This window comes from Podarcis cretensis (assembly GCF_951804945.1).
Source record: "Podarcis cretensis genome assembly, chromosome: 15".
Taxonomy (NCBI): domain Eukaryota; kingdom Metazoa; phylum Chordata; class Lepidosauria; order Squamata; family Lacertidae; genus Podarcis; species Podarcis cretensis.
In genome coordinates, this window is record NC_137185.1 from 39337220 (window position 1) to 39353299 (window position 16080).

The window sequence follows — 16080 nt, forward strand, 5'->3', positions numbered from 1 at the left end:
GGTGGGCAGGGAGAGGGGCGCCAGCCTCCGCCGACATGGGGCTGATGGCTTGGGAAGGGAGGGGCGCTGGGGAGGGGGCACTGGGCGAAAGAAGTTTTGGGGATGTTTTTTAGGCCTTTCCTCCAGGATGATTTTGTTCCCTCGGATGCCCCTTTCTCTACTTTCGGGGCTTCCTTTTGGGGCTTTTCTATGTTTTTCTTTTGGGGGGGTTCTCTTTTTTTGGGATAGGTATTCCTATCCCCTTGATGGCCAGGTCTCCCCTAACTTGCTTCCCATGGGTAGGTGCGCTTTGCTCCAGGGTCCTTCGCCTTATCTGGAATACATCTGGAAGAAAAGAAATAGAGGTACAATACTTATTTTCAATGACACTAGTTTGTCTTACAAATCTTAAGCTCACCTGTTTCTCTAATTCGTTGAGATAGGGGTTACAACAGCAACAAAGATTCATCTAAAGAACAATGGCTATTTCAGGCTCTTACACAAGAGCAGAATGTAACCAAACTGCTTTTGGTTCAGGATCAATGTGGAGCATTGATGGATATTTACTTATTTATCTACTGTTTTCCCCTCCCAAACTGATGTTTTGTGTTGTTTCTCCCTAGAAACTTTTGATTCGTAAGCTGCTTTGGAAAGGTACAAGGTACATTGCTCTACAAAATGCAATGTAGATGGACAGTAGTACCGTTAATAAAGATTTGATTTTGAAGGCCCCTCAGATTTTATTGACACATCGAGTGAAAGATAGATTCAAGACTAAGTCCCACTGAAGGCCATTGAATGGGCCTTAGTCATGGCTTATCTAAGCCCCATGGCAGGTACCGGGACCTTGACTAACTGGAATAGCTTTTTAAGGCAATCTGCCTTTCTCCCTTTTCCTCTTGCTGTCTATCACAGCATCCACTTGCATGTATGATACCATCTCTAAGTTGTCCAAAGATTTCATCCATTCCCCAGCTATAAATCCTGAACTTCTCAGCTGGTTTCTCTGTCTACTTCATGGGACAATGAAGCAGAACAGGTGAACATCTAGATGGCACAATTTCCTACCTGACATGTTGGTAAGAATGCTGACCCAAAAAGCACAATGTTGTAATTCGTCTCCCACTGTCTCGCACTGGCAAAGATGGCCGCTAAGAAGTGGGCAACGGAATAGTGATGATGCAAAGTTGTTTCTTGCTGTCTCTATGGTAACCCTGCGGAATGTGAGGAAGGGGCTAGGAGAATATTAGAATCAGAATCAGATGATGTCATCATGGAAGGTGGAAGAGAAGCCCAGGCGTGAGAAAAGGGTGGTCAGTTCACCCTTCCTGCTTGACCATTCATCTTCACAAATGCTCCCTACATATTTTTAAACATAGTCATCTTAATTTTCCTATGTAGTTGTTCCTCCCTTCCTTGGAGACGATGTTGGAGAAAGAGAATTGTACTCCGGAGATGGCCAGCCAAGAGGAAGTTGTAGGAAGTACTCAAACCGTACGGTTCTTGCCTTTGTCACTTATCCCCATGATATGAAAATAAGCGGGGAAGACTCAAGAGCAGCAGGTGCAGGGGATGTGCCCAGCGCTGCCTAGTGATGCTCTCTCTTGAACCCATGAGCTTCTGCAGGCAAAGCAGGTGCTCTGCCACTGAATTATGGCCTTTCACATTGTTATAATGTCTCATTGTGTTCAGTAGCACTTGCTCCCAGGAAAAATATGCACCAGATTTTTCCTGGCTGGATGTGCAAAGCAACATCCATTGTCCAGCCACGTATTTATTTATTACCCATCCTTTGCCAGGGCAGCTTTCAATAATTACAGCTCAAAGGCAGTGCAAAATAAAATTGCAGCAGTAATGCAGGTCTAAAAAATGCACCTCCTTACCCCTGAGAGGTGCATCTTCAGCATTCATCAGAAGCTGGGTAATTAAGGTGCCAGGCACTCCTGAAGAACGGTTTCCACAGGGTAGGGGCTGCCCCAGAGAAGACCCATTCCCAGGCTCCAACACACCCACCCCAGCTTCTGAGGGGGGTGGAGCAGCCAATTGTAGCACCAGAGAGGGTCTGTAGGGAAGGAGGCCGTCCTTCAGGTATTTTTCATATTCTGAGTCACAGTGACCCTTGGTCACCTCCGTTGCCCTTCCTCTGGGCAAACTCACCATAAGAAGATCAGAAGCGTCTACTGGGTCAGGCCAATGGCTTTAAAAGAAGATCAGACAAATTCATGGAGGAGAAGGCTGGCAAAAGCTACTAGCCACAATGACTACTTTCTGCCTCTAAGTGGTAAATGTTTCTTAATTCCTGAAATTGGTGGTTTTATCACTTGCGTAGCATACTTACTGGGTGGGGAGAAACGTCCCAGTGTTTCCCATGATGCTCTGCAATTTTTGGTGAGACACAGATAGATAGATCGATATAATCATATACCACCAACTCCTAAAATATCTACATGGTGATCAAGATATAAACAAATACAAAATAATCACTAAAATGTTTGCTTGCTCAAAAGTAATTTGAACAGCTACATTTGGCATACAAAGGTCTGCAAGAGAGGCTACACAACCCCTCTGAGACCCTTCACACCTAAAGTAGCTCAGGCACACTGTCAGCTGCCAACTGAGAGGTTCAATGAAAATTCAATGAAAATCAAATTTCTTAGGAAATTTGATGTAGGTCTGAGCCACCTGGCAAACCCTTCTGATAATAGCAATGTGGGCAAAAGGTAAAAACAAAATAGCAGGCTATTGATAAGTGTGGCGTTCGTACAGAGCCTCCGGTCGTTTCATGGACTATTGACCTGTACACCACTGCTTTATTCTTCCGCTGCCACCAACCAGGTTTCTTCTGGTGAAATACTGAGTCTCAGTCAGGTTGTAAAGTCAACAACGAAGATTAAAGTTTATTGAAGAACAAACAAGTTTTAAATAAGTTTAGAACGGTTTCTCAAATGCGCGCCCTTAACTAGATGTGGCACTATCTCACACTGTCACACTCTTCTCTCTGAGTTCTATCCCTGTCTCTCACTCTAGCTGTCACTCTAGCTGGTCGACGTTTAGTCGCTCTGTCTGACTTTGACTCCCCTATCTCCCAATGGTAAAACCCCTGGGCTGAGCCTCAAAACCAGGTAGGCTCCGCCTCTCAGCTTTCTCATTGGTCAATCTACATTAACCATTTCCATTCCCCTGTACAAACATAATCACAAGGAATGGGCAAACGCCACAATAAGCTTCAAAGTAAAGCTAGCTTTACCTCCCAAAGAGGTAGAGCTACCTAGCAGATCTACAGCAAGTTATCCACCTCCAGGACACCAATACCTAGCTCTTCTCAACTCTGCACAATTTCCTCTTGAGTCCTTCTCCTCAGATAGGCTTCAGGAGACACTTTTTTTGTGAAGGTGCTAGTATGCTAAGGATTTCCTTCTGCATGCACTGAGTCACACACTCTTCTCATACTATTGAACATTACTGAACACAAAAGTGTTCAGAGGTAACCTTGGAAGTCATCAAAACTTGGAAGTCATCTCAGAGCAGCTACAGCATCTCTGACTGCCAAGGGTGGCTAATCTGTGGCTTTCCATATGTTGTTGGATTACAACTTCCATAATCCCATGGTAGCTAGGACTGATGGGAGCTGGAGTCTAGGGACACCTGGAGGCACACAGCTTGGCTATCCCCGGAATATGTAGTGCAGTTGAATCACATAAATTAGGAAATAACATTATAGAAAACGGTAATAACCTTGGTGAGCAAAATAGACGAAGTGTGGCACCTAGCGGTAGACTACAGCAGGCATGTACAGCACGTTGATCGCGAGCCCCCAGTCGACCGTGGGGCTTTTTTCTGGTCAATTACAGGGCCTTTCTCTGCAACCTCAGGTGCAGCAGCAGCAGCAGCAGCCACTGCCAGTCTCTACAAAGCTGCAACTGTGAGCAGTGCATGCGGGGGAAATGGGGGACGGAGGGAGGCACGAGGAAGCTGGGGAGAGGCCTGCGCAATGCTGCTGGAAGAGGGGAGGTGGGCTTATAGTGGCTTTCCCAATTGAGAAAGAGGGTGGCTGCCAGAGATGGAGAGAGGCATGAGGAGGAGCCACGTGGGAAAGCTTCCTTTGACAGGGAGGGAAGGAGGGATCAGGATTAGGACCAGCTGCGTGGCCCTATTTGAGTGGGGAAGGAGGGACAGAAGGAGGGAGGGCAGGCACTATTTGACGCGCAGCGTGAATTAATAATGCAGAGTTTTTAAGTGAAAGAATAAGAGCTTTACTGGGTTAAAATAAACTTCTTCATAAACAACATGGTTCCAAACAGTTTGACTGAGATTACATACTGCTCACAACTGAGGCAGAATGACTGAAATCTTACAGAGAGCGCACAGAGAAAATGGCTGCTAAGTCACATGTCAGAGTGACTCAACAGTTAGCCGTTAGGCCCAAATGACTGTGCAGTCCCAGCACTTCCCAGCCTGCTTTGCTGCTTCTGCTCTCATGTGTCTTTGTCACATGACACTACTGGAATCCACATCAGCTGGGAGGCTCCCTTTGACAGGGATGGAGGGAGGGAGGGAGAGAGATCACACTGGTTGGGGGGGGAGGGAGGAGAAGCATCCCCCTGGACACCTCTGCAGCCCAGCTGGTTTGTGGAGGGGGAGAGAGAGACAGAGAGCTGTTTGTGGGGGGAGAGAGAAAGGGCTGGCTTGGGGGGGGGGGAGAGCTGGGCACCCACCCACCCTGCCCCCTTGGTGGAAGCAGCCAACGCCCGCCCTTCCACCCTGCACCCATCCCTGGGTGGTAGATCACTGCCTGTTTTTTATATTGGATCGTAGATCACAGGCTACTTGAAGTTGCCGTAAAGCAACTCACGGGAGACCAGCAGCCATGGTTAGCATCGTTTTACTGATTGAAAGTGAAATAGGAAACAGAAAGCAAACCTACAGTAAAGTGAAATTTACAAGGAACAGTATATCAGAACAGGGATTGAACTGTGCAAAGCCAAAGTTCCACTATAGATTAGTAGCCCCTCCCCTCTTGCAAACCTGTAAAAGCATCCTCCTGCTTTTGATAACCTTACTGCTCCATTTTTTTTTAAAAAAAAAACTCCAACAAAGCTGTGCTGTGGGAAGAGACTTCTGCTTTCTATGCCTCTCACAGCAACCCTGAGTTCATTCTCTTTTCTGCAATAATTTGGAAAAGCGGATTATGATGCCCATTTTATTATTCCCAAAGGGACGCTTTCTGACTACAGGCAATTTACTTCTAATTCATCCTTTCACCCTCTCTGATCACTTGAGCCTAGAGTTAGACCAACTACCTCAAGTAGTCTTCAGTGTCTTTCAAGAAGCATTTGCAAACTGTAAAACATCCATCTCCCTTGTCTCTGGGTCAGGGAGGTTGTGCTAGTAAATATTAGAGAGAGAGGATGTCACCCAGCAACAGAGCGACATTCAGTTTATGTTTTTTTTTTCCTGAAACCTTGTCATCTAATATTACATTTTCAAATATCTTCTGACCAGGGAGTCTATTGAACATCTATCTGTCTATCATCTATCTGTCTGTCTGTCTGTCTGTCTGTCTGTCTGTCTATCTATCTATCTATCTATCTATCTATCTATCTATCATTAGTTCTTTCATAAAGCCAGGGTTTTAAAACACTGATTGATTCATTAAGTGTCTCTAAAGTCAAACCATCCATCTTTCTATTTTATCATCTTAGTTTTCTCATCGCTCTCACTCGGTGCCTCTCTCTGTTTATCCTCTAAATTCCACGAGAGTTAGTGTTGTGCTGAAATGTTTAATCATATACAGCTTATCTGGTAACAGTATAAGCACTTTCCGAGGGCAAAACCTTACCTGGTGAAGTTACTTTATTGATATGTGCTGCTTACTTTTTTAAAAAAGCTTCCTTTGTGGAATCTATTTTATTACGATTCTGCAAAAGTGTCCTGAACATTCTGTTAATTTTATCCCAAATGCAATAATGTGCTGCACACTGTCATTGTTCTGTGTTTCTTTGTTTTGTCTTGTGTGTATGTTGTTGTTTTTGGAAACTCAATAGACATTATTTTTAAAAAACCGAAATAGTTGCTTTTTAAAGTGGCAATTTCAACGTTTTACCCTTCTTGTAGCCTGGTTGAGGTTTTGTTGTAACCAGGCAGCTTAAAAATCTTGTGAAACAAATGAACAAAAAAATAACTAAGTACTACTCAGAGTAGATCCATTTAAACATATGAACCTAAGTTAGTCATGGCCATTAGATTTCACCCCTCCCATATCCAAGAATCTCCTGAGGTCTCTGCTGACTCTACAGAGAGGAGGAGCAATGTACTGCTCTCTACTTAATTAGTCAAGTGAGTGAATCAGTCTGTGTGAGAGAGAGTCAGTCAGTGTGTCGGAGAGAGAGAGAGTGCTAGAGATCGTGTTTAGAGATAAGGTTGCTGCTAAGAGCAGCTGCAGGCACTCAAAGTAGCATTGATTTATGCTCAGAATATTTAGCTCTGTATATAGTTTTGTATTATAGCTGTAGTTATAGAATAAAAGGAAGATATTCTACAGAGCTGCTCTCCGAGTGGTTTATACTCTGCAAGACTCTGCAAAACGCTGCTGCGCAATGACTGTATTATTGAGACAGTGAATCCGGTGCTCTCAGCTCCAAGCTGTGAGTCCACAGCACTGTGACCTGTTCCTGTGAGAAAGGTGGTCTCTGGCAGTGCTACCCAGCTCGCCTAGCCCAGTCGGGGTTGAGGTGCATGAGTCCAGTTGGTGCACTGGCTCATGGGCGATGCTGACACTTTGTGACTAACATCGGGCACAAAGCTTTGTCGTTTGCCATTCCTGGATTGCTTTTGGTCATAGAAAATGTGATAAAAGCTCTGAAACTGGTGGGCATTTTTACTTTCTTTTTTTCTGACAGGCAAAAGATCGAGTCTGCTTATAAATAAGTACAAAGTTCCTCTGGATGTATTGAAACCAAACCTATAGTTACTTTGCTTCCTTTTCATATTCTGTCACAGAGACTGCATCACCAACCCATTTAAAATGGCAGGGCTATGCAACAAAAGGGAGGGGGGAATGGAGAGAGGGGAGAGAAATGTTGGCTCTGGAAATGCGACAGACTCATTGTGGCTTTCTTTTGTGGGCTTTTTTCTTTTGAAAGAGAGGCTGGTTTTTCTTGTTGCTTTTGTATTTCTGATGAATGTCCTTGCTTGGTTCATTCTACAAGCCCTTGCCAGCATTTTTGGCTCAAACAGCCTGGATGGAAGGCTTGTGTTCTCTTCAAACATTTCAAAGGCGGCTTTGAAAACACCCCAGGGGGAAAAAAAGACGTTTGTATTACAACTACAGTTGCTCACCTCCCATTATAGGGAAGAAGCTTCTAATATGATGATGTTCTAAATAAAAAAAAGGCCAGAGTTCAATCATATGGATAAAGAGAAGCATGGAAACACAACCAGAGCAGAGCATCAAAGCATTTCTTAGGCCCACAGATGCACCAAAAGTACTAATGAATTTTCATGAAGTCTACTTCTTCTTTTTATGGATCAAACTGAAGAAGAAATCTGGAGTACTTCAGATGGGAAAAATGAGAAAGTGAAATTGATATATTCATCCATCCCTAGCAGTGTGGTGCCTGTGGGTTATTGAGGACTTACACAAAACCTGTAAGCAATTCATCTCCCTTTTTCCTTGAAAAGTATATAGAGCTGAAGGACAAAGCTGGAAGAGGCACCCCCCCCCTCTCTTTGATTGGTTATGGGTGAAAAGAGAACAATCAAGAAGACTGGGGGGGGGGGAGGAAAATTGAGTGACCAGCAGGAGGTGGGGGGGGGGGAGAGAAAATGGGGTACAGCAGGAATCTGAGAGAAGGGGGGGGGGAGAGATAGGTTTAGAACAGAGATGGACAAATTATTAATTTCAATTTCAATTTTTCTCATTTTCCCACTCTTCAGTTCTTTGTGTTCCTATATCAGTTTGCATTTTTGGTAAAGAAGGTCCTCATGAAAATTTATTAGCATTATAATGTAAATTTCTCCTAATGTACACATTTTTGCAGAGCTATTTCACCTAATAACATGCACTTCTGCATGGTTTCCACTACCATATACACTTTTATGCATACAGTGGTACCTCGGGTTAAGTACTTAATTCGTTCCGGAGGTCCGTACTTAACCTGAAACTGTTCTTAACCTGAAGCACCACTTTAGCTAATAGGGCCTCCTGCTGCTGCCACGCCGCTGAGCACGATTTCTGTTCTCACCCTGAAGCAAAGTTCTTAACCTAAAGCACTATTTCTGGGTTAGCAGAGTCTGTAACCTGAAGCGTATGTAACCTGAAGCCTATGTAACCTGAGGTACCACTGTACTTTACTCTAGCATATGCATTTTCATACACAAAACTTGGCTAGAGTTGCAGAATTTGGAGAAGTGCAAATTTCAGATGCTGGCTGTGTTTCAGTTCACGTATTGTTTCAGGATGTGTAGATTAGATAGGTTTTCCTTTAAATGATAACTGAATCAAATTTCTTCCTCATCCCTACACACACAGGTTCCACTGAAACCCACCCCTCAACCTGCCTCCATTTCCAGCCACCATCAAATCACAATTACATCGGTCTTCATTGACTGAACGATTAAAAACTATGAATCTGATGTGCGCCCACAGATGCATTCTGCTGTGATTTGTTGTCCTCTTATGTAAACATCCTGAAGATTCATGAAGATCTGTGTATTGGGTCAATCCTTTTGCAGTGCTGGCAAGCACCAGACCTGAGATTTACAAGACAATTCTGCAAGCGAGCTGCCCTCAAGCTTTATATACCAGTGCTAACACCTTGAACTTGGCCCAGAAACAAATCATCAACCAGCAGAGGTGCTGCATGCATGCTGACAGGCTCTCACTCCAGTCAACATCTGTGCTGCATGAGAAAGCGCCAGATCATTCCCAGACTTTATACTTGCTCCTTCATGGGGAGGGCAACCCTATTCAGGTCAGGCAATTGACTAAGTTGTCTGACAGAGGACCCAGTCACTTACAGTCCCTCAGCTTATTTTTTCTCATCCACCTCACCACTGTGTCCAAGCACCAGTCCAGGGGTCACACAACCTCTCCTGATTGAGATACTATGGAATAATAGAGCTGTGTGTCATTAGCATATTGATGACACCTTTCTCCCAAACGCCTAACGGCCACTCCCAGTGGCTTCATATAGAAATTGAGGGGCGTGGGTGGTACTGTGGTCTATACCACTGAACCTCTTGGGCTTGCTGATCGGAAGGTTGGCGGTTCAAATCCCTGCAACCAAGTGAGCTCCCGTTGCTCTGTCCCAGCTCCTGCCAACCTAGAATTTTGAAAGCACGCCTGTGCAAGTAGATAAATAGGTACTGCTGTGGCAGGAAGATAAATGGTGTTTCCATGTACTCTGGTTTCTGTCACGGTGTTCCACTGCGCCAGAAGCGGTTTCATCATGCTTTCCACATGACCTGGAAAGCTGTCTGTGTCTACAAATGCGGCTCCCTCTACCTGAAAGCCAGAAGAACGCCGCAACCCCATAGTCGCCTTTGACTGGACTTAACCTTACAGGGGTCCTTTACCTTTTTACCTATATAGAAATTATTTAGCATTGGGTATAAACAGCACCCCGTAGTCCCCCATAACCAGGAGTCCAAAAAGCACTCTCCCCATGCCACTTTTTGGACTAGGTCCTATAAGTAGGACCAGGACCACTGTAATACAGGGTTTCAAGTCCCAATTTCCGGAGCTGGTCTGGGAAGATATCATGGTTAATGGTATTAAAAGTAACAGAGAGATTGAGAAGCAGGAGCAAAGTCTCTCTCCCCTTGTCCTGCCCTATCAGTCAGGGTGACCAAGGCCAACTCATTCCCAGGCCAGGCCTGAACGCAGATTGGAATAGATCTAAATAATCTACCAATCTAAATAGTCTACTGGTATGAATTGAATATTGTGTGTTTGCTGTGGGGAGAGACCCCATGTGAAACAAAAATTCAAGATGATGTTTTAATGCTACTGGATTTGACCTTTACCCAGACCTCATGGAAAAGCAAATGATTATTTCTGTGTTTTTTCTCTCTTTCTGTCTACTGGGGGCAGAGGGAATAAGTAAGAAGAGGCTCTCACAGCACTCTGGAAATTCCAAATATGCCCACAGACCCCCTCAAAAGTTGGCAACCCCAGAATTTGTCTTAGGTCTGGGAAAAAATAAAACAACCTGAAAGTTAAATATTTATTTTGGCCCAGAAATATACAGCAGCATATATAATGCAATAGACTTTTATGCTTCAGGAGGTTGAATATTTTTCAAATATGAGGTTAGTTGCTTAATAATGGAGTCTTTCTTTATTCTTTTCAGTTTTAAAATTGCCAGGTCCCCTTTAGAAAGAAGTCTAAGAAGGATGAGGATATTAGAATAAATAATAAATATGTTACAATGTGAATTTGGGAGATTCATTATGTATTATTTCTCCCTTTTAAATCTTTAATTATAAAATAAAGCTCTTGGGGATTCTTTTTTTACCCAGAGAGCATCCTTTCCTTAACTTTAATACCATAGAAAACAATTTGGGCTTTGGCTTCCATGTGATGGAAGATCGATCCGTCACTTAAATCTGTGCAGTTTTGGTTGCTGTGTCGATTTCTTTACACAGTGAGTTGCTTTCCAATATAGCTGTGTGATGGAAATCACCATGAAATGTTTCAGAGATTGTTGATGCTGTGTCTGAGGAGGCAATAGCTCAGTACAATATAGGGATGACCTTTTTATGTGATGAGGAGAATATGGATCAAGATTCCTGCATGCCCATAAAGGACTTTGGAACTTGGATGATGATGATGATGATGATGATTTAGACATGTAAAGACAGGTTCTGGTGGATTGAGTGGTCAAGACCAAGAGAGGGGGTTTCTGCATGTGCTGTAGAGGAAAGTGAGGGCCAGATGGGGCTCATCAACCTGGAAAGGCAGACCATCTAGGAGAAGGAAAACTCTGATTCTAAACCTCCGATGTCCTGTGGGATATCTTTGAGAGAAGAGAAGACTAAGGAGTAAACCCTACACAGATCCACAGTGGAGTCCCTAAGACGGTTGGATGGCACCTTGTACACCTTCTTCTGGCAACTCCAGCAGCCAAGCTGGTGTCAAACATATTGCTTTCTCTTCCTTTGGATCCTGTCAGCAAGACTGAGAGGGGGAAATGCTTGTCTAGGCAGCCCAGGACCTCCATGAACACTGCCCAGGCTTGTACCCCGGGGAGGTCACTTAGGTGCTAAAAGGCCAAGAAGAATGTTTGTGTGCAGGGAGGAGTAAGTTGCAAGCAAGCACATTTTATGACATTGCACAACATCACTGCTCATCATGGGCATGCCTGTTATGGCATCAGTAGCTTTGTGGAGCTAGTCTGGCTTTAACTGGAAATGCCAGGGGCTATACCTGGGCTCTTCTGCATGCAAAACATACCACTGCTATTTGGAATGGCAGCATGTCTATGCAGCCTCTCATCAACATAATGGACTTGAAGTGTCCAATGTAAAAACGCTCTCAATATCACACACACACCACTGTAGACTAATGAGTGAAATGAATACCAAATATTTGAATTACTAGTGGGGTAGCTATGCTGGGCTACAATCACATAACAGTTTATTCTGTTTTGATTGACCATTCTATTTGTGCTTCCCCATGATTTAAAAGTCATTTCCAGAAATATATTGGAATATAGTACAAGTTTAGTACTCGCATCCATGTAATTTGCAAACAGATTCCCCCCCCCCCCCGGAAACAAATAACACAGAAAGAGTGGCAAACTTGCACTATATCCCACTACGTTTCTGGAAGTGGCTTTTAAATCATGGGGAAGCTCAAAAATAATAAACTGCCATGTGAATGAAACTTGATCTAAGTCTTTTGCAGCAAAACCAACAAGTCTGTCAGCACTAGATGGCACTAAGGAACCAAATGATCACCCTGCCTTTTCTTTCTCCCCCTATATTATTATTATTATTAGTCTTGGAACATGCAAATTACAGACAGTTGGGGGATCTTTTTTTAATGGAATGAAAGGACTGTAGCCATTTCAATGATGCAAGCAATCTGCAAATCTATACCACTTAGTATTTATCGTGGTATAGTTTCTGGATTTCTTTGTTTGCTTGTTTTGCATGCTACCATGTGACAACGTCATTATTCAGCAAGTCTGCCAGAACAAGCTACTCATCTTGTAGTTTATGCAGTTTCAATCCACAGGTCAAGGTTCTGATCTGCTCATGGGCCTGAGCGGGGCAAAATAGGAAAGTGTACACCAAAACACAGCAATTGTTTAATGGTTTATGAAATCACAATTTATGCAACCATGGTTTATGAAACCAGAATGAGTCATTAGTCACAAGGCAGTAGTCAACAACCAAATGGGGGCCTTGGCTGAATTTTAAAGGGTTTGGGGGAAAGATTTAGGGCAGGGCGTAGGTGAAATGCAATGGAAATTATGGCTTTTGGCCCTAACAAAATCCATCTCTGCATATATTAGAGAAAATACTGTACATGAAAAGCTGTGGTGCTGCATAGTGATTCAGTTTGCTCATATATTGCTCGCAGTTCAGCCATGAAGCTCATGGTGATGCGGTCCTAAGGGGACTTATTATCATGTATGTTGGGGTTGCCCGGAAAAGCAGGCATTTTGAGGACTGGTGTCCTTGGAAATATCAAAAATAATTCGGGAGCCCAGGGATTTCTTAACCTGATTTTGTTCATTGCCCTTCTTTGAATGCCTAAACGCTGATAGAAAGACTTCAGTTCTTTTGACTTTTCTTTTAGTGGCCACTTGGCTCTCTATAGCTCAAACCTGGAAGGAACCCTTGACTTACGATATAGAAATGTCTAGGTAAAGGTAAAGGTACCCCTGCCCGTACGGGCCAGTCTTGACAGACTCTGGGGTTGTGCGCCCATCTCACTTAAGAGGCCAGGGGCCAGCGCTGTCCGGAGACACTTCCGGGTCACGTGGCCAGCGTGACATCGCAGCTCTGACGAGCCAGAGCCGCACACAGAAACGCCGTTTACCTTCCCGCTGGTAAGCGGTCCCTATTTATCTACTTGCACCCGGAGGTGCTTTCGAACTGCTAGGTTGGCAGGCGCTGGGACCGAGCAGCGGGAGCACACCCCGCCGCAGGGATTCGAACCGCCGACCTTTCGATCGGCAAGCCCTAGGCGCTGAGGCTTTAACCCACAGCGCCACCTGCGTCCCGCATAGAAATGTCTAGCGAAAGGCTGTCACTGAGAAAATAAAAGAGATAAAAGGAACAGAAAAACCAGACAAATTGTATGCACTATGGTGGCCATTTATTCAGTATACAAATGAAACTGGTCTTAAAGATAAGCTCCCTAAAGCATATCTGCAGATAGGGCTGTACTGAACAGTGTGACTTAAAGTACCGAATTTTTCACTCTATAGGACGCACTTTTTCCCCTCCAAAAATGAAAGGGAAATGTGTGTGCGTCCTATGGAGTGAATGCAGGCTCCTTGGCTTCAGTGATAGCAACACAAAGCCTCCAAAGTGTAGAGGGAGCGCTCCAAGTCCCACCAGAAGATGCTGGGGACTGAACCTGATGCCTTCTGCATGCTAAGCAGTTGTTCTACCACTGAGCTATGGCCCTAGCTCACAATATTGCTGTCAGGATAAAATGGAGAAGGTGGAGGCTGAAGTGTGTATGCTCTGTGGAGGAAAGGTGGGATAGAAGTTTAAGAAGGAATAAAGTATGTAAACTAGCCTATAAGTGAATAAACTTTGAATAAACTACAGTATATTTTTAACTTACTCTCCTAATAATTTGTATATAAATTATAAAAGTGGTATATAAATTTTGTTAAATAAAAAAAGAGGAAATGTTCAGACTTTCAAACAGTATGTTATGCCTGAGCCTTCATTGCTGAAACTCCCAACAGCTTTTTCATGCTCACAAATACCTGATGAAGGAACCATTGTGACATAACCCATTTAAGCAGAGTGAAGGGGCAACAGGCTGTCAACAGTGGCAGTAGTTGGGGGCTCCCATCTATTCAAAAGCCACAGAAAGTCTTTTCATACTGCCTGAGGAATTAATCCCTTATTTAACGTTCATAATTGCTGGATCGATTTAACAGGACTGGAGCTAACATTTGCTTGGATTGGCACCATTGATAGGGAACTGCCTGCTGCGTCCTCCGCTTTGAAGTCACCCTGGCCTTTGGGCCTCCAGCACCTTCTTCAGCATGTCCAACCCATCTAAGAGGCATATGATACTGGTGTTCTGCTGGGTTAGGAAGAAGCCCCTGACAGAGAAGCCGTGCTCTACCATCTCGGCCAGACCTTCTGCCTCTGCACCGGCTTGCAACACTCCTCACATTTCACCCTACTTCACGAGGAGCAAGACACAACCCGCTCCGCTCAGGAGGTCCAACATGAAGTTGCCTGACGCCGCCAAGTGGGACGAGGAGATGGACACGTGATGAGCTTTATTTATTTATTTATTATTAATTTTATTGAGTACAAATTAGAAAAAAATGCAAATATACAAAAAAAGGACAATACATGTAACCAATAGAAAATTAGAAAACATTTTACCTCTTCTCATATTTACAATTATTTACACCTCTACAAAACAACATTCACAATAAAGAAAAGAAATGAAAGGTAAAATATAAAAGAAAAGAACAAGAAGAAGATAAAGAAAAGGAAGAAATAAGATCAAGAATGACAATTTTAAAAGTAGATAAGTATTCACTATACACAGCCATTTCCAATCTATATTTATGTTCAATTATGAACCAGCCCCAAAGAGCAGGTCGAAAGGAACTCGAATCCTCCGGAGCCCAGCGGGAACCTCCCGCCGCACTCCTGAGGCTTCGGGTTGCCTTCACTGAAGCCTGGAGAGCGAGAGGGGTCAGTGCGCAGCGACCCCCCTCGCTCTCCAGGCTTCCAGGGTAGCCGCCTGAAGCCTCCAGAGTGCAGCGGGAACACACCTTGAACGCACAGAATGCACCTTGTTTTAGAGGGGGAGAAGAAGAAGAAAAAATTCTCTCCCTCTGTGCTCAGCGCCCCTTCAGCGAAGCAGCAGGAGAAATGGAAGGGACTCCGTTTCTCCTGCCGCTTCACTGAAGGGGCACTGAGCAGAGAGGGGGAGAATTTTTTTTTCTTGTTCTCCCCCTCTAAAACAAGGTGCGTCCTATGGTCGGGTGCGTCCTATAGAGCAAAAAATACGGTATATTCTTCCCAGGGAATGACTATCTGTGAAGGATTAAGTAACTTGTGTGCTCTCCCCGGGCCATTATATGGGGGACTTTATGGATTAATAAGGATTATTTATATTGATGGACAATGTCTATTATTGGGGCTGGGGTTGCTATGTTATGTATCTTCTTAATCATCATCATCATACGAAGAAGAAAATAATTAAAAAAACCCAAACCATGATTAATGTTAAAGCACTCCCCTAGCTACGTAGTTTGTTTGCATATGTAAGACAAGTGTACAGCCTACCATCAGTTTATATACTATTTCATTCTATGTGTGGGAAGTTTGTCATGTTTGATGGGATTCTTTGTTGGCTTGTTCTGCCCTTGCTGCACAAATACAGTGACAACAACCAGGCTTCCAAACAGCGGCGTCTGCCTGCAAGCAAAGATCCCTGCAAAATTTAACAATTCGTTGCTTCCTCATTTGTTCTGTAAGCGTGAAACGCTTAATGAGGTGGCTTAATGTTTAGCAACGTGCATGACACAGACACACAGAAGGGTTCCCCCTGCTGTTTGCAAATTGCTCTGTGATGTAAACATGAAAAATGCATACCAGCGACGCTTCCAAATGCTGAAGGACTTTGGTGAGGGGAAAATGCATTGTGCCCTTTCATGTCAACCCAGCAGGCTTTGACTCTTTGCTTTCGTACTGCATAAATGTACACAAATCCTGCTCTATTATTGATTATTTATGAAATGTATATCCCGCCTTTCCTCCCAAAGGAGCCCAGCGCAGCAAATACACAAATGATAAAGCAATGAAAAACAATTCCAATGTAGATACAGACTGGGAAAGATCTCTGCATTCACATGGCAGCTTATTCTGTTTCCCCAAAAT

At 43.9% G+C, this 16080-nt stretch overlaps 1 long non-coding RNA gene across 1 annotated transcript; it reads right to left on the reverse strand.

Moving 5' to 3' along the window:
• Positions 1 to 204: 204 nt before the first annotated feature.
• Positions 205 to 2621, reverse strand: LOC307204046. The gene is made up of 2 exons (XR_013833489.1): positions 1863 to 2621; positions 205 to 324 (listed from the first exon to the last, which is right to left on the reverse strand). It is a non-coding gene; the product is annotated as an uncharacterized lncRNA (long non-coding RNA).
• Between the last annotated feature and the right edge of the window lie 13459 nt (positions 2622 to 16080).